The sequence below is a fragment of the Ursus americanus genome, chromosome 6 (genome assembly GCF_024610735.1).
Source record: "Ursus americanus isolate L20-20 chromosome 6, mUrsAme1.1.p, whole genome shotgun sequence".
Taxonomy (NCBI): Eukaryota; Metazoa; Chordata; class Mammalia; order Carnivora; family Ursidae; genus Ursus; species Ursus americanus.
Window position 1 is genome coordinate 27298584 of NC_142132.1, and position 18189 is coordinate 27316772.

The following is an 18189-nucleotide window of genomic DNA, read 5'->3' on the forward strand; positions in this document are numbered from 1 at the left end:
CGTTCCCTCCCGGTGGCTCTGCAGAGCCGGCCTAGAGCAGGCGGACAGAGGCAGTCTGTGTTCTCTCCTGTGGTGTGCATCTGAACGGCGGCTTGATGCTTGGTGGCACGGACTGGGGCAGCAGAGTGAGTGGAGCGCAGCATCCTTCCCCTTTCTGGGGGTGGGGACTATCCTGGTGGCTTGTTCCCCATCCTTCCCTCCTCAACCACATGCAAAGCTCCCCCTGGGAATAGGACTCCCTGGGTCTGGAGGTCATTTTGGAGCTGGCTTTCCTATTGGGACTGTATCACAGTCTTCTAGAATTGGGGGAGAGGGTGAGGTTTCCCTATGTCTTGAGCTAAAAAGAAATAACGAGGAAAGGGCTGGGTCACGGGTGGCCCTTTTTGTCCCTGGGATTCCAGCACAGCACGCGGTCCCTTTGCCAGATGCCAGACCCTGAACAACTTCTTCCTGAGCCCACTGGCTGCCCTGGCCCTGCCCAGCTCGCTGGCCCAATGATCTGCTCTTCTGGGGTCTTACTTGGCTTACAGCTTCTTCACCAGCCTAGATGGAAAGCCTGGCACCCACCCTGTGCACTCTGGGGTGGGGGGCGGGATCAAACATCCCAGGGCTGGGGATGGGCCTGCTTGTCCATGATCTGAGGAGTCCACGGCTCAGTGATGCAAAAGACCAACACTGGGGCCAAGACCAAGGAATGTTCCCCTCCGCCCACGAGCCAGAATAGGTACCCTTGGAAGCAACTTCTCCCACGGCACTGTTCCTCCCTACACAGAGGCGTGTGGGCCAATTCACCCAAACCAGCCAGGTGAGTCAGAAGCCATGAGCGGACTCCATCTGGTTGACCCGAGCCCTCGCAGGCAATAGAGACAAGGCGCCCACCTCCCCGTGCGGAAGAAGAAGCTGCAAAGGAAGATACACACCCAAAGAAAGGTCAGGAGCCCCGGGGGGCCAGGCAGTAAACGCTAGAAGGAGGCAGAGGAGGAATCCAGCCCCTTGCAGGTGGTGGACTGGGAAAGATGTCCCCAGGGGGTGGATCTTCACAGAGACCTTCAAAGGAGGGCAGGGCCGAACAGATGAAGGGGTCCCAGGCATGGAGGAGAGTGGAAAGGGCAGCCTGCGGTTTGGCAGGGGCCCTGAGTCCTGCTTCTGGCTCTGCCACTCATCGGCCGCCATAGCTCTGGGCTCGTCATTCTACCTCTCGGGGCCTCTGTTTCTTCAGCTATAAGGTAAAAAGGTGGGACTACAGAATCTCGAAGGTCTCCTTCCGCGTGAAAAGTAATACGGTTCTAAGATGAACAAAGCAGCATGGTGGGTGAGGGTGGGGGCGTTATAAGCAGGCGCGGGAGGCAGGTGGAAGCTCAGCGTGGAAGCCGGGTGAGTCTCCGGGGTTAAAGCCCAGACCGGTCGGCCAGGAACAGTGGAGGGACGTCAAGGAGAAAAAGGAAATAAGGCTGAAAACTTGGAAGTGATGAGGATAAGAGTGATTCTCCATTTGTCGATCATCTGCAATTTATGTGACTTATACAGACTACGGGGTCATTCTCCCAACAACCTCCGGAGTAGATACTATCATCCTCATTCTGCAGGTTGAAACCAAAGCCGACAGAGGTTACGTGGCTCAGTCAAGACCACACTGTTGGTGAGGGCAGAGGCAGAACTCGGTCTCTAAAACGTGAGCTTTCCGCGACTTTGTCATGCTTCTCTCGGCGTGTAGCAACCAGGGTTAGACAGTCTCAAGCCATGAGGGATTTCTAAACTAGAGATCCTGGTGAAGCAACATACAGGCACGAGGTCTCAGGAAAGAAAGGAAAGAGTCTGCAAGACATTGCGAAGGCGGAATGACCAGGATTTAGCAACTAACTGAAGTCAACCATGCCTCTAAGACCTGGAAGGCTGGTGGTTTGTACCGCGGTCAGGAGGACAGGGTCAGGGAGGCGGCTGGCTTTGTCTTGGACACGCAGGGTTTGGGGGGGCAAGGGGGGTGTCCAGCTGGCACAGCAGACACAGATCTAAGACTGTCAGGGAGAAGAGTGTTGATAGAGACAAGGGGCCGAAGGACGGATGTTGGAGGGCACCTACTTTCAGAGGCTGGGGAGAAGAACCTGACCTCGCAGAGGGCTCGGAATTGGTCATGCTGGTAATGGCAGGACCAGGATTGGGCCGTTTCACCTAAGTCAAAGGAGAAGAACGTTTCCAGAAAGAGAATATAATTCACAGCATTGACGACAATGTAAAGACTGGAGGGAACGGGGAATAAGAAGAGGTGCAGATGTGAGCATTTGGGGGACAGCGGTCTCAGAAAAGCAGGAGCCTGACAGAAAGAGGTTAGGGAGTGAATAGGAGGAGAGGGAGGCAGTGAAAGTAGACTATTGCCTTCAGAAGTTCGTAGAAAAGGAGAGGAAGGTGTGGAGGCAAGGCTGTTTAGGGTAGGAAAGACCTGGATATGTTTGCAGGCTGAGGAGGAAGAACCAGCGGGGAGAGCCTCAAGTTGTCTGGCAGAATGCGGATGACTGAGAGAACAAGGCAGGACAAGGAGAGGCACCGGAAGGAGCTGGCGAGAGATGGTGCATTTTGAGGTGGCCAAAAGCTTTGAAAGGGAGCTTTTACAGCTTTCCGCTCTCAGCACAGCAGAAGGGAAGTTCATCTCCCTAGAGCTGGGGGAAGGTTTGGAGCATGATCACAATGGGAAAGATCAGATGGTAGCCGAGGCCCGTTTAGATTGGTCTATAGGAAAAGTCTAGAAGGAGGCTGTGCAGCTCAGAGCAGCTGCTCCGAACTCATTGCGGCAAAAGGTTCTGGGATCTCACCGGGCCTGCTGTGGGTGGCTCTGGCCTGAGGGCTGACGAGCCCTGGACTAAGGGAGCCCCAGAGCTGGGACTGGTTGACTCAGATAACGGGATGGCCTTTTGGAGTTTCTATCTTTGTTACCCAGAGGCTCTGACCCCTGGGGCACTGGCGCAGACCTAGCTGAGGCAGCAAGTGATGGAAAATCACTACTCCCTGACAGCGGCTTGGGGGTCCATGGGAGAGGAGCTGGGCAGGGTGCCTGCGTGAGTTACTAATGCTCTTGGTGTCCATCCGTGCCCCCAGGCAGTGGGCACTTGCTAGTCCCCAGAGCTGATCTTGGGCAATTTAAGGGCTGGGGTCATGGATACCTGGTGGTTATCGATTGCCCACCTGCACCCTGTACACAACCAGACAACTCACGGGATCTCCACCAGGCGTTAAAAGGATGAAGTAAAGCATTGCTTTGGGTGATTGTCTGATACTATTTCCCTGTTTCTCCTCCTTCTTTTCCCATCTTTTTTATTCTTGGCACTGCAAGACGCCCAGACACATGTATGGCCTCCACAGCCCCAGGCAGGTCTGGCCTCAAGTCAAGTCTACAGGTATGGATCTTTGGGGGGAGCCGTGGGGAGTCCTGGAGGCCATCTCTCTACTAGGAGGCTGGCAAGTGCCATTTCCTGTTGCCATGGGAAAACGGCCCTGTCAGGTCCCCTGCTCCCCACTCCTCTTTCCAGCGTGTTCTTCACAGGGATGCACCCTTCCTCCCCCACCTTTCCTGGCTTTGCCTGAGCCCAGCACAGAGACTTGAGGAACTTAGCGAAGGCAAAGGGAAGAGGCGGATGGGCTCTGGGCCCAGTCCGCCTGAGTCTGAGTCCTAGCTCTGTTCTTTATTGCCTGTGAAACCCCTGGCAGTTTCTTACTCCCTCACCTGTAAAATAAGATCATAATACCATCCACTTCCTAGGATTGTTGCGAGGATTAAATAGGATAAGGCGCGTCAAATGGTTAGTATGATGCCTGGCTCGATAAATGCTAATGCTGATAATCATAACAACAACTAGTAGTAGTAGTACTCCTATGGGTGACCATCAGGACTGGCGGCCTTCTATTTAGGGACTGAGCCAAGTGCAGGCAGGAGGCCTCGCTGCCCAACATGGTCCAGCCTGGCCAGTGCAGCTGCTGTGGAGGCCCTGGACAGAGCACTGAGAAGACGGGAAGCAGCAGCAGCAGGTGTCACAGGCTGACCACAAGAGATTCAGCAAGACAGCCTGGGGTCCTATGCCTGGGGCACCAGGAGGGATCCACAGACAGTGTGAGCTGCAGCTTCTTCAGGGCCCAGCAGATGTCAGGGGGCTGTGACAGTGCTTTGGAATAGAGATGACAAGGCAGGTGAAGTCACTCTTTCTTTGCTTAAATTCCCAGGAGGCCTCCACCTCCCACCAAGCTGGAGAGCAAAACAGTTTCATCAGCTCTGTGAGTTAGAATGAAAGCATGTAATGAGTCTCCTATTAACAGTTTGCTAAACTCATGAAGAAACCAAGGAGCTCTCAACATTCTAAGAAGGCGCCAGGGAGATCCTTACTCTGGTTCTCCTCCCTCTCCCACTTCCTCCTCCTCCTCCTCTGCTTCCTTCTTCCGTGTTTCATTCTCTGTCTCTCTTCCCCATGGCTTTCTCTGCCCCTCTGTCGGTCTCCCCTCTCTTTGTCCGTCTGTCTATCTCTGTGCACCCTGAAGTCCCACTGTGGCTGTGTGAGTTTATTGATTCCTGGGAGCTGGGGGAAAGCGGGAGGCAGGGCTGGGGTGCAGGCTCAGGGATGGAAATAGAAGGCTATAAATTATTTGTGACAGGAAAGCAATAGTGGCAGAGTGCTGAGCACAAGTCCTGTGTCACTATTAGATTCCTTTTAGCCTGATGACACTGTAAAAAAGGTTAAGTGTCTGCTGGAATCGTACACCTGGGGGGCCGGGGCAGCCTGCGAGCAGAACAAGCCACTGAGAGCAGGTATATCAATTCTCCAGGCCAATAATATTCCACTCATTGATCGCCACGCAAAGTTCAAAAATCTCATTACAGCCAGGCAGACCGGGAACTTTTTACAAATCAATAGAATGATATAATGTATGTATACTTAGTACAAATGTATCTATTCATCTATCCATCCATCCACGGTCCGCCTCAGGGTTTCCAAGTTAACCTACCCATCACATTATGTTATGTTATGTAGGATATTATATTGCATTGTATTATATGATAATAAATGGTGTGCAAAACTCCCCCTGAGGTGGAGACAAGAAGAGGTCCTATTAGCATCGAGGTGACCTCAGACAGCTCACCTTGGAGAGAGTTAGGTGGCAGCATAGCCAGGACTAGGCTGCTCAGGATTTCTAGGAGCAATGTTTCCTTAGCAGGAGCCCCAGTAATAAAATCCATTGTCTACTGAGTACTTACTATGTGTTAGGTAATGTTCTACGTGCCCCAAACAGTTTACTTAATCCTCACAACAACCCATTGTGGAGATACGGCATGTGGTAGTTTGCCCAACGTCACCCATTTAATAAATGGTAAGTCTGGGGTTTGAATTCAAGGAGACTAAAGGCAGGGCCCGTACCTGTAACCACCAAGCTATCCTACCTCCAGAAAAGAAATACCCTAAAGCCCAGAATCCAAACTCATGGATTCTATTTCCAGCCTCTTCTGTTGTGTTCGGAGAAACAAAGGGGTAAGGGGCTCCCTGAGAGTTAGTATTCCCTTCCCTAATATGGGAGTAATAACACCTGTTGGAACCAGCTGCCGACAAAGTGATGTATACGTGGGATCTCCAAACATGTCCCCACAAAATCCTGTCCCGCTGCCTAGAACAGACGGCTTTCCCCGTGATGGAATTACTTCTTAGTAGAACGGCAGGCTGGCCCCAGGCTTGGTCCTATTACCGGTTTGCTGAAAGGGTCTTTAGGGCAAGAAGTCAGGTGTCCCTATACACATGCCATACCCATGTGTGAATCAGCTTAAATTGTCCTCGGGTAGACTGCCCACTTCAGAGTTTTTGCAGAAAATATTTAATTCCTCATAGGGGGAAAGTCTGTCCTGATTTGGTAAACCAAGGAAACTCCGGGTAGAGAATGTCTCAGACTAGCTGGCCCCGCAGCCCACGGAGCCAGGTGAGTGGTGGGAGGGGCCTTTGCCAGCGCCTTCAGGCTTCCTGAGTATTATAGGCTGGATCGTTCCAGAGGACAAAACGATAGTTGCTTCAGCAAAGGATATTTTGCCCAGTGATTGCACATAATTGTTTCAACGCAGGCCTTTGAGAACTGCCTCTGCCCGGTACAGGTCCCCGGCTCAGCCCTGACTCAGGTTGGAACAACGCAAACAGCTGGAGACTTTTCACGGCAGAATGTCCAGTGAAAGACCATAGGTTATCCGGGACAACTTCACCTCTCCTAAAATGGCTCCTACCTCTCCCTACTCCTCAGAACTTCAAGGAGCTAGGATTTCCCCCTCTGTACATCCCAGGAACTAAACCCCAGAAATTTACGACCTCCTCCTCACAGAGGAAACAGCATCATCCAACCTGCCCTCCCCGCTGGCGTGCTGTGTGTGAACTCCGTCTTCCTAGGCTCTGGCTTTGCAGTTCGTGCAGGTCAGAGTGGCCACGTCCACTCACATGCCCTGCAGGTTTCAGTCTGGGACACCACCCGTGGGCCAGGCAGGGGCTGTGTGCGAGCATGGCCGCTGAGGAGTGGAAGATGCAGGAAGGAAATTCAGTTCTGCCTCCCGCAGGGCAGAGCTGGAATGCACAGCTTCGGAGGTTAACAAGGTTCCCCCCAAATGTGTCAAGAGCTTCTGCCTCCTTTGTTGCTTCTCAGAAGGCATGACTGAGCTCCGAGAGATGAAAAGCTTGCAAAAGGGTTTCCTCAAACCACGGTCCTTGAACCACCTACAGTAGAATCCCCGGGGGTGCGTGCTAAAACGCAAATCCCCTGGGGCCCACCTTAGCCCTGCTGATGAAAATTTCTGATGGCGCTAAGGCCCAGGAATCTGTATTTCAGAAAATTCTCCAGATTCTTAAACTCTATAATATTTGAGAAGACTGGCATAAGCTGGGGGGCGAAGAAACCATCCATCCTCGTGGTCATATAGGGGAGCCTTGAGAGGGTTGAGCGAAAGTCTTAGTTGGCTCAGAAGGTTCCTTAATCATATCTGTCAGTTGATAGTTCTCTCCATCTGCTGATCCTGACTCCCACTGACCCAGTAACCAAAATTCCAGAAGGTATCAGTTCCTCCATGGAAACTAAACTATAGGTTAAAAATAAAAATAATTTCAAAATAGGCTTTTGTACATTCCAGGATGATAGATTCCCACTGGGTTCCTTAGATATTATTTCTTTAGATATTCTGCATCAACTTAGCCTTCTAAGACTGGTACTAAGGGCGATAATCCTTCCACCACGTGTCCCCGGGAGCCCAGGCCAGATACAATTTACCAGGCTAGATGGGCCATGGGGCTGGCCCAAGGGGGCAATAGTGATGGTTTATATGATGAATGGTAAGCATATGGATTGATTTAACTTCAAGATATGCATAGGTTTAAAATTAAGGGGCAATGTGTTTAACTAACCATTTGGAAACCAGTCTGCGGTGCATGCCAAGCCCAGAGCGTGACCAGACTAGCTCCTTTCACCACCAGCCCTGCCCTCATCTGTCAGGGCTTCCAGGCTAGAACTGGGGTCCACCAGCTGTCCGCCCCACGGTCCTGCTTGGGAAGGTCCAGAGGCTAGAAGGCTGCCCGATGTGACGGTGAAAGAGGTGCTGTGTAGCCTCACCGCTGGGACCAAGTCCTCCCTGCCCATGCTCCGTGTCCTTCCCTGGCATGCCCACCTCCCTGGGCAAGCAGAAGGAAGCCTGGAGGAAGTGCCCTGAGCAGCAGAGGTGGGGCCTGACCTCCTCGCCTCTCGCCCCTCCCAGCTCTTGCCCAGTGACTCCAGTATTCGAAAACAATCCATCAGTCTCTGTCTCCTGAAAGAATGGGATGTGGCTAAACCCTACAATTGCTTCCTATTACCAAGAGAATCAATTCAAAATTCCTCAGCCTGGCCTTCAAAATCTTTCCCAATCTGGCTCCGCCCTGGCTTTCCAATCTATTTCTCTCCTCACCCCACTTCCCCTCAGGGTCTAGCACAGAGCTGAAAGCTTGTCTTCTTGCTTACTCAATCACATTGAGTCCTTCCTAGGCTCCAAACTACAAGGGCAGATATCTTACCCATTTCTCTCACTATTGTATTTCCAGCACCTCCTAACAGTGCCTGCTGTAATGTTAGCCCTTAAAAACTATTGGCCGAATAACAAATGAATGTTGTTAATAATAATAGTAAGGATAACATCTTAGGGAATGTAGTGAGCTAATATATGTTCACTGTGTACCAGGCACTGTGCTAAGCACTTTACATGGATTAATTTATTTCTCACAACTTCTTATGAAGATTATTACCCCTATTCTACAGATGTGGAAACCGAGGCGCAGAGAAGTTAAGTAACTTACCCAAGGGCACACAGCTGTTAGGTAGCAGAACCAGGATTTAAACCGGGGAACCTGGCTGCGGAACCCATGCTGCTAGCCACTGGGTAGAACAATTCATACCAAGAACAGATGGTAGAATCTATGAGAGGCTGGGCCCAGATAGAAGAGCTGCATATAATAATAGTAAAAGAAAGAACCAGAACTTATTTCGTATTCTCTCAGACAGCCATTGTGACAAATGCATTTGCTCATTTAAACCGTAGCTACAGCTCTATCAAACAGGCTTGTTTTCTGTAACACCAAGGAGACAACAGAGCGGCTGAGTAATTTGCCTAAGATCACGTGCTTAATAGCACTGGAGCCAGACTTTGGGTATAAGCCTGGGACTCCAATGTCTATAGGCTGAACCGTATTACCTATTCTGGAAATTTCTATATTAATAGTTATTTGTGTTTATTAACTATTTGGGCATAGTCTTTTCCCACTCACGATCTGGACAACTGAGCCAATGTATGCGTAGACAATGAACGGAAATTGCATATAGCAGCGATTCTAAACATGCTTAGCCTCGCCCCTGTATTTGATGAGCAGCTCGTCCCTGTTACAAATGAAGCACAGTTTTAGGTTAAGTGGCTATGGTTTCAGTATTTCATATGGTCGGTTTTGGGTGTAAAGTTTCCAAATACTCTGTATCTATTTCTCTATCTATTTAGTTTCCAAATCACGTACTTGAGTGTGTAACGGTACCACGCACAAAAGTGTTTCTATGTTTCTAGAAACTACTACTATGATTAGTGTATCTTTATATTCATGTCGGCTCTGATGCATTGATCCACGATTCATAATACTGGATATATTTATCAAAACCTACTTCATGAATTTCTGCCCCAGTTATGCTTATTTCTGTCAAATACGTAAGCCACGGTCACACTCTGCACCGGTCCCTTCCCAGAGTGTCTGGAATTCTCACATCACAAGTGTGTTTTTATATTGGTCCGTGCACCGGTATTGATGTGCCTAAATGTGCACTTGTACACCTGTGTATCTTTCTGTCTATGGTTAGGATGGGGGGGGATGTGGAAATGAGAGAATTATTAAATGCCAAGTAGATGTGCAATAAATTCCATTGATTTTATAAACTCCAACTTGTCTTCAGTCTCCTTCCATTCTTTATCCTGGGGGCATTGCAACAAAAGCCTATTTTAAATACCTTTACTTCTCCCCCTCCCCAAAAAAGTGTCAATATTTTATTTGGATTTTTAACTTCGCTCCATAACAGTTGTTTGACCTCCTGACTCGTGCGAGTCACATAAATTCTGGGACTTTATTCAGGAGCCATGTTCCTGCTATTGAATAAGCAATTTGGGAGGGTGAATTAATGACTTGTGCTGTTGCTGGAAAGTCCCTGAAGAAATATTAAAATTGCTTGCAGACTGAATCGATACTCAGTGAACACCCAGCAAGAGGGCTTCGGCTCTGGAATGGCCACAAAAGGCACGGCTTGGTGGAGGAAGGGGAATTCCTGCACCCAGCTTGGTAAGCCCCCCTCCCAGCCCACCCCCACCTTTCCCTCGATCCCTGGAGCCCTGTCATTTTCAGTAACGGCCAAGTCTTATTAAACCCCAGCCAGGATAGAGCTGATTTGTCCTGTCTCAGGAAGCAGGCTCAGGGGACAGTTTATTCTCTTACTAGCAACCAGAGCCCGGAGGCCTTATTGAAGGTGATGGTCTGGACACATCCACCTGCTGGAGAAACGGGATGGTGCGGCTGCTTTCTGGCAGGCTGCGCTGGGCCGGGGGAGCAGGAGGGCACTGAGCTTGGGGAGGCTGTGACTGGGACCATTCGCTGCTGGGCTCTCAGAGGGGCTGGGTGCTCTGCTGCCGGCTCCGTCTTTGTGCGGCCCGACCAGCCTTTGCTATTTGCTCTGGCGGCCTCATGATTTCAGCCTTTGTGCATGGGTGTGCCTGCGGGATGGAGAGTTTGAATTGTGCTGGGCGTACATTGTATCGCATTGCGCCCCGATGCACTCCTGCAGCTGATTTAAGCTTTGTTACTTGGTGCTTTTGATATTGAGGTGGCTGCAGTTGTGTAACACTGAGCTGGAGGAATTTGAGCATTGTTTAGCAGCAACGTCTGTGTTTCTGCTTTGAATGATTGTGTTCGTTGATCATATCAGCATCTTTTTTTTTTTTTTTTTGGTAATGTATATCTCAGAGATTAGGTTAATGGGTGTCTCCTTGGTGATGTGGGTTGAGTAATGATGTTGGATCTGGGTGGTGGTGTAGGACTCGGTAATTGCTTTCTCGGTGTGGTTGTGGGAGGTGGGTGAGAGGGCCCATCTTTTAGCTTTTTTAGCTTACTCCACCTTGGTCATTTGCACTGCTGCTTTCCAGAAGGAAGATTCTAGAGATGTGGGGCCAATCTCTTCTCGATGAGCAAATGCACAGTTCTGTTCTGTTGGAAGCCAGCTGCCCTGGATCCATGGGAACACTTCTGACACAGGTCCTAGTGCCACCCTCCCTACATCTGCCTAAAGTAGACAGCCAAAGCCCTAAGCAGGACTCAGTGCCTATTGAGAGTCCAGACTCTCTGATGCGGCAAGAGGAGGATGGATGGGAGTAAATTCCCCGATTCCAACGAACACGAAGCCAAGTCCAGCATGAACTCTAGTTCCCCAGTCCACTAGGCTCTGTGACTCTGGCCATCAGCACCTTCTTCCTTCCCAGCATCCCCAGATGATGGGGCTCAGCGGTGGCCTGCACTCACAGGGCCCCCCACACACACCATACAAGAGTATAGGAACACCTACTAGGTGTGACTTTCTACCAGGGTGCAGGGTCTTTGTTCTGAACTTGTCAGGAAATATATCACTACATCACTGGGCATGAGACTGTGAGGCATACAGAGCTGCACAAGAGACTGTAGTTGCCTGCACTTCCTCTGATGGAAAGGTAATAGGAAGCATAGAGTGCTGGATGAGCACGTAAGTTTTAGATCCAGTATTGCCTGGGTTCAAATCCTAGTTCTGCTTAGCCTGTGACCTGAGTAAGTTATTTAACGTCACTGTATTCTAGTTACTCATCTATAAACAATCCTATAAAGCCCTATGGGGTTGTTTACGAGGCTTAAATCAATTAATACATGCAACATGCTTATAATGATTTCTACTATAGTAAGCACTTGTTAGCTACTATTATTACGAATATAAGGGCTTACCAAGTAAAGCAGCCATAAGATTGGCCTCTGCATGTGTACAAGCATGTCCATGTGTGCTAATATACATAAAACCCTAAGATGAGTAAAGGTGTGCGTGTGGTCAGCCAGGCAGCATGCAGGCAGGGGCCAGCTCCCTCCTTGGCCTTCTGCTCCATTTGGACAGGGGCAGGGGCTAGGGGATAACAGATTTTACCACTGCCCATCTCCATACCAAGGTTGCATCCAGCCCCGTGAGGATGAATAGGCAGAAAGGAAAATGGTGGCCCTGAAACATTTTATACTCATGAAAAGAATCCAAGGATAATTGAGTTCTCAGGATTCAAATTTAGCTCATTTAAAATATTTACTTTCTTTTTTTTTTTTTAAAGATTTTATTTATTTATTCGACAGAGACAGAGACAGCCAGCGAGAGAGGGAACACAAGCAGGGGGAGTGGGAGAGGAAGCAGCAGGCTCCCAGCGGAGGAGCCTGACGTGGGGCTCGATCCCAGAACGCCGGGATCACGCCCTGAGCCGAAGGCAGACGCTTAACCGCTGTGCCACCCAGGCGCCCCTAAAATATTTACTTTCTAACTGAAAAAAATCAGAACCTTTGTCAGGCAATAGGAATAAATAAGGGATAGTGAAATCTAGGGGACAAGTTGGGAAATAAGGAAGGGGTAAGAAAGAAATCAGATCAGTGACTATTAAAGCATTTGGGTGTGGATCTTACGAAAGCCCATTGAGCTGAACTTGGCTACCTACCCAGGCCAAAGGGGCAGGGAGAACTATAGACAAGAATGGCATTGGGCCTTGGCCTCATTCCACGGGCCTTTCCATAAAGATGGGGAGCAGAACACATCATCGTGAGTTTGGAAAACTTTGGTTTTCATCTCTGCTCCTGTTGATCACAGAGTAAGTAGAATTTCTAATTGTCCAGTTACTTCGAGCCATTGCACTTTACATTAAGCCCAAAGTAAAATTTTTCTCCTAAATTTGCTCCTTAAAATCTTTTAGCCCTTAACAGTGAAAATAACTGCAATGATTATCAACCTCCCATGCTTCCCTGAAGAGATGTGGGACAATAGTAGACAGATTGGTTTGAACTTGTCAAATATTTACTTACTTCCCCCTCTCCTCTCTCTTTATCTTATCTTTACTTTCTCTCCTCTCTTCCCTTTCTCTGTCTGTTTACCTTCCTTCTCTTCCCTCTATGACATTTAAGAATCAGAGGAACCCTTCAAACCCATCAAATAAGGACTTTTTCTCCATTAGTGTTTCATTTTATCTTTAAAAAAAAATGACAAAATGCAAAGCACCACCACCCATGAAAATGCCATGAAGCCCAGGAAATGCCAACCTTCAACTCCTCAAGCACTAGTAGGCTCATTCCAGAGAAGGAGTGTGCAGGCATAGAAGTTTACACACACACACACACACACACACAGGCTGGGCTCTCAAACAAAGTGGACAAAAGGGGCAATTATCTGACTAATTCTGTTCAATGGTGAGATAACTGACTCATCGTGGGCTTTTTTTCTTGCTCACACATAGAACAGGCCCTTTCCTAAATCCGGCCGGGCTCAGAGTGGACCATAATTCTCACTGGCGTTCATGATACACATTTCTGTTCACAGAATATCCTTTCGGCTCAAGCTTTTTTATTTAAAAGAGGTCACTGTTTAGGCACACACAAGCCAGAAGGCACACACATTGACGTGGACACAGAGCAAGAAATAGACACTTGTTGACTATGACTGCCATGAGAATGACTAACATTTATTGAGCACTTGCTATGTGCCAGGTGCAATGCTAAGCAGGTGTGCATGGATTGATTCATGTAACCCTCACGAGAACCTGTGAGAGAGCTGTATGGTTATCCCCATGTTAGATGGCTGAAGAACCCGAGCTCCAGAGAAGAGATGAGATTTACCTATAACCACGTAGCCAGTCAGTAGGGAAGTTGACTCAAACTCCAGCAATCTCTCCCAGAGCCCACTTGCTTACATTTTCTGGGTTACATAGGTTTGTGTGAATTGCCTGGCGTATAGCAGGTGCTCAGCAAAGGTTTTCTGAATGGACAAATGAAAGTATAAATGAATGAAAGACCACGCCTCCTAAGAACCTGGTACTCTCCTTTAAGATGGCAAAGTGGATTCTGTTATGGAAGCCAGGCCTACTGGACAGCTTACCCCTATTTGGACGAAGTGATTTGCCCTCCCCACCATCTTTCCAGGGAAAGCATCCCCCAGCGGCCGTTGTTCAGATACGAAATTCTCTAAACACCAGCTCTCCACCTGACTTTCAAGTCAAGACCAGCCTCCTTTTAAGCCAGAAACCAGACCCAAATGCATCAGAGATGCTTTCTAACCATGACACTTTGTCACCTAGAATGTTTTCCTCTGAAAACAGGTGTTTCCCAATGAAATGCGACACCAGTGAAATGAAAATGAGTGCCGATGCCTGGATAAAAACTAAGAAATCTGATCAATTATGCAGATGTCTCTAAATCACCAGGTATTTGGCATCCTATTGACAACCCTCATAGATGATTGCCTAAAGGTCTGGTTTTCATCCAGATGTTTGGGAGTTGTCACATTTACCTGTTTGTCAGCAAGTGCTCATGCATTTCCAAGAGACATAAGAGAATGCTGAAAAGGACGAGAATAACCCAAAATAAAACAGACTAAAGAGGACAGGGGTAGCAAGCTATTTAACAAAACTAGTCAAGCAGACTCCATCTGGGAATGGGCTGCAGCCCTGGAGATCCATTAGAACGTGGATCCAGCTCACCAGAGACTCATGTGCTCAAAGACCTTTAAAAACCTCCTAAGGCTGTATCCTTGGCTGTCTGCAGAACCGGACCGAATCAGATCCCTGCATGGTGGAGCTGTTGGGTCGGTCCCACTGTCCGGCAGAGAGGGTCCAGGTCACGGCCAAGTCCACCCTCTTCACGCTGACACGACCTCATCCGCTGTCTGGACGCCCGCACGCCCGTGCGCAGAGTATCTCCACGTGTGGTCAGACCAAGCCGTAGATTTTGCCACGCTTGGCGTAAATCTGGTTTGTGACTTTGTACATGTACCCCTATTTGTGATTTAGTGCTCTGCTTTTTCTCATGTCTCTCCTTCCATTTTCTTTCCCTCTCTACTTTTTAACGCTGTTTACAACTTCCTTATCCAGAGAGCAGTGCGGCTATCCTTCAGTGTCTCCGCTGATCTACCCGCATGATTTTTCTGACCCATGTTTTCTCTCCACTTGATTTAATTTATGTTTCAGTAAATAGGAACTTTAGATCGTTCTATTCAACAGTATTTAGGGTTACTGCTTTTTATCAAAGGCATCACGGCACTGAAGGACTCCCTGCAAGGGACATTTGTTTATTCTCCCGAGTGACCGGCTCTCCCCACACACGAGAAGGCTGCGTGCGTGCGTGCGTGCGTGCGTGCCCACACAGCGCCCTCGGCGTGTACCACTCTGCTCCACTGCCCTGCGTCAGTGCCGCTCGGCGGTGGTGGGAAGAGATCAGTGAAACCATGGTGTGGACAGCAGCCGCCCCTCAAACTGCTGCAGATAAATCCAGGCCCTGGGCCCTCCCTGCGGATGACCACTCGATTCTTCCAGGAGGAGGTCCACATATGCTTAGCAGGGCTGATTCCTCCAAATTCTCCCTCCCACGCACACCCTTCATCCCCGAGCTGCAGTGGAAGCTTGAGTTGACATTACTCACAAGCGACATTTTGGGGATCTCTTCTCTTAGAGGTGTGAGTTGGAAGTGGAGGCAGCGGGGGGCGGTGGGAGGGGGCAGGGCCATGTCTTCCTAGATTTCTGGGTCATCTACTGTCTTTTTCTCCCTCTCTTCAATTTTTCCACACCCTCTCCTCATATCTAATTCTATTTGACCTTGAACTCTGTCCTCTCCCTTCACACCAGAATGTGTCCCAAGGGGGGACGGCACTTCCAAAGAAGAAGTTACCTGGCCCGAGAGGCCTGGAGACCAGGAGCCAGGGGGGCCAGCCCATCACTCCACTCCTGGAAATAAATCCCATTGTATTTGCATTTTAATTTTCCACATAAACAAAGGCCCAGAGTACTCGCTTGGGCAGCGTCACCGGACGAATTTAATTAGAAATGAAAAGTTTATAGGGCCCTCTTTAATGCGATTAATGCTCAGTTAACATTTATCACATTCGTATGCTGGAATCGCCTTTTCTAAGCAGCCACTGGCCATGAAATGAATTTCTCTCAACTTTTTTTGTACCCACCCTGGGAGGTCATCTCCTAAGGAGTCTCCGGGCTGCCTGCCTGGGGCCAGGGACTACCGGATCCTCAGGGCCAAGTTAAGGGAGGTGAGGGAGGGGGACAAGGCACATGCGTACATGCTGGGGCAGGAGGGCAGGGGGTGTAAGAGTGAGGGGTGGCCACTATTTCTAGGGAACTGGACCAAACCAGGACTATACCCTCTGCAAAGAGCTGAGCGCTCAGCCCAGAGCCTTTTCACTAATTAAAAAGAAAAATGACCTCCCTTCCCAACACACTACTCAGTCCACTTCTGAGGCCGAAAAACAAGCTTTAGCTGGAGCTGGCCCGTGTCAGTCACCCCTGGGCTCTCACTTCTCTCCTCCTGTCTTGAGCCGTCTCTCTTCTACCCCTTTTCCCTGTCTCATCGGGGGCTCCATTAGACTGTCCCTCCACCCAGACCCATGGTGACTGGGAAGGGAAGCTGAGTCTTGACCCCAAGGAATAACTCATTTCCTCTGGCTCTCCCGCAGGCCAGTCACAGTCTGTGGGAAGGTCACCTGCCCTGGTGTCAGCTCCCTCAAGAAGTCTAGCAGAGTAGGGGAACATGAAACCTCTGTTGGTCCCCAGAGGAAGGATGGCCTTCCTTATCTTATCAAATTCTCTTCCCTCTTCAATTAGAGTCTACTGAGATTGGCCTCCTAACCCAAACCAGCTAACCTGAGGAGGAAGAGAGAGAGGAAGGAAAAAGGTAAGTGATGGGGGGAGGGAGGGGAAGTATCCTCTCTGCAGATGATAAAAAGAGATCAATTGCTTGACCTGTGTCCCTACCTAAATGCACACTCCCTTTGAGAACCTCGACAGACACAAACCAAGTGCTCCTGGTAGGCGTGTTACACACCCACGACCTGGCCATCACGCGCCACTCTACACCCTCACCTCTAGCAGAGAAAAGGCACAGACGCGTGCACACAGACTAAGCGTCTTGGGACCCTTTGTACCTGACCGGAACCGCACTCGTCAACCCATCGCGAGATCTATTGTCCATTCAACCCACGCTTGCCAGATAACATTTGCTAACATCCCAGGTAGACAGGTCGCCCAAGCGATGGCAGAGACTTTCATTCTGAGGCCAAATAATCCCTTCAGCTGGAAACTCTCTGAATTGCAAACCACCAGCCCCCTGTTTGACAAGACTGACTCCTTTTAAGAGTTCCCTGGAATACCAGGACCATTTAGACAGCTTCCCAGGACAGGAATGGTAGGCTCAGCTAGATACCACATGCTCTTTGCAAAGTTCTCAGGCTCTTTCCAAAACAGAACCACACAGAGGCCCTCAATGCATAGTCACCAACTTCTCTCGGTATGACACATAGGCAGGGACCATCTTGCCCTCTAGAATTAGGATGAAAAGTCACAAGATAAGGGGCAGAATGAGGGTCTCCTCCCTTACCATCTCTGTGGCCTGTCAAGCCAGATACTGCCTGCAAGGCCTTGGTCTCCCACAGCTTCCTTCCCCAGTCAGCAAAGACCTGGGGCCAAGAGGGAGCATCAGGGAGGGTGTGGGGGGGAAGCGGCCTCAGGGCCTGCTCCCACGTGCTCCAGCGCCGTGGCCACTGCCGTCCTCCCTTCTGGCCCTCCTCCCTTCTCTCCCCCGCTCTCCCTTCCTCTCTGATTTCTTGACTGTACTGTGCCTACAAGGTGGGTACAGCTCCCCTTGCAGCCTGTTGCCCTGTCTCACAGCCTTTCTACTACTCCTGCCAAGCGCAGCCTGGAGCGTCCCTCCGCTTCCTCTGTCCCCGAATGGCTGCAGAGTGAGCTCACTGCAGAGAAGTTCAGGCAGGGCTGAAGGCAGGCACAAAAGAGGAAGTCCAGAGCAAAGTGGCCAGAGGCTTCCGGGGGGAGGGAACACCTAGGAGGTGAGGACCTCCCTCCCTTCCTCTTGGCCTGGCTCCCACTCTCCCTTCTGCTGGGGACCAGGCTGCAGTACGATACTGCAGGAGCCCCACAGCCATGGCCAGCCTGCCACGAGCCCCAGCTCTGCAACCTGACCTCCCATGCCACTTCCTTTGCCCTGCCACCTTTGTCCTTCCTGGCTGGCCTCCCCTTTTCTCCTTCACCACCTTCTGAGCTCCCTGAGGTCCCCCTCAGCCTGGTCTACCAGCTGGCCAGAGCTCAGGCTCCCTCCGACCACCTCCCAGAACCACTAGAGGCCCTTGGCGGAGATATATGGGATCCAACCCCCTCTCAAGCTTCCAGAGCTCCCTGCTTTGTGCTCCTGCCCTGCACTCCGTTCTCCTCCGGCCAAGCCAGCTCCGAGGCCGTTCCCTTTCACCCCTCAGCCTCCCCACCTCCTTTCTTACTCTTCAGCGCTCCTTCTGACTTCCGTCCTCCCCTCCCACTCACACCTCCCCCTCCCTTGCCCTCACAGTAGAGAGTGGATTCTCCTCCAC

At 50.1% G+C, this 18189-nt stretch overlaps 1 protein-coding gene across 8 annotated transcripts in view; it reads right to left on the minus strand.

The window, feature by feature from the left end:
- The window catches only part of PAX2 (paired box 2), an 89581-nt gene that overhangs the window by 47901 nt on the left and 23491 nt on the right, over positions 1-18189 (minus strand). The window lies entirely within an intron of this gene.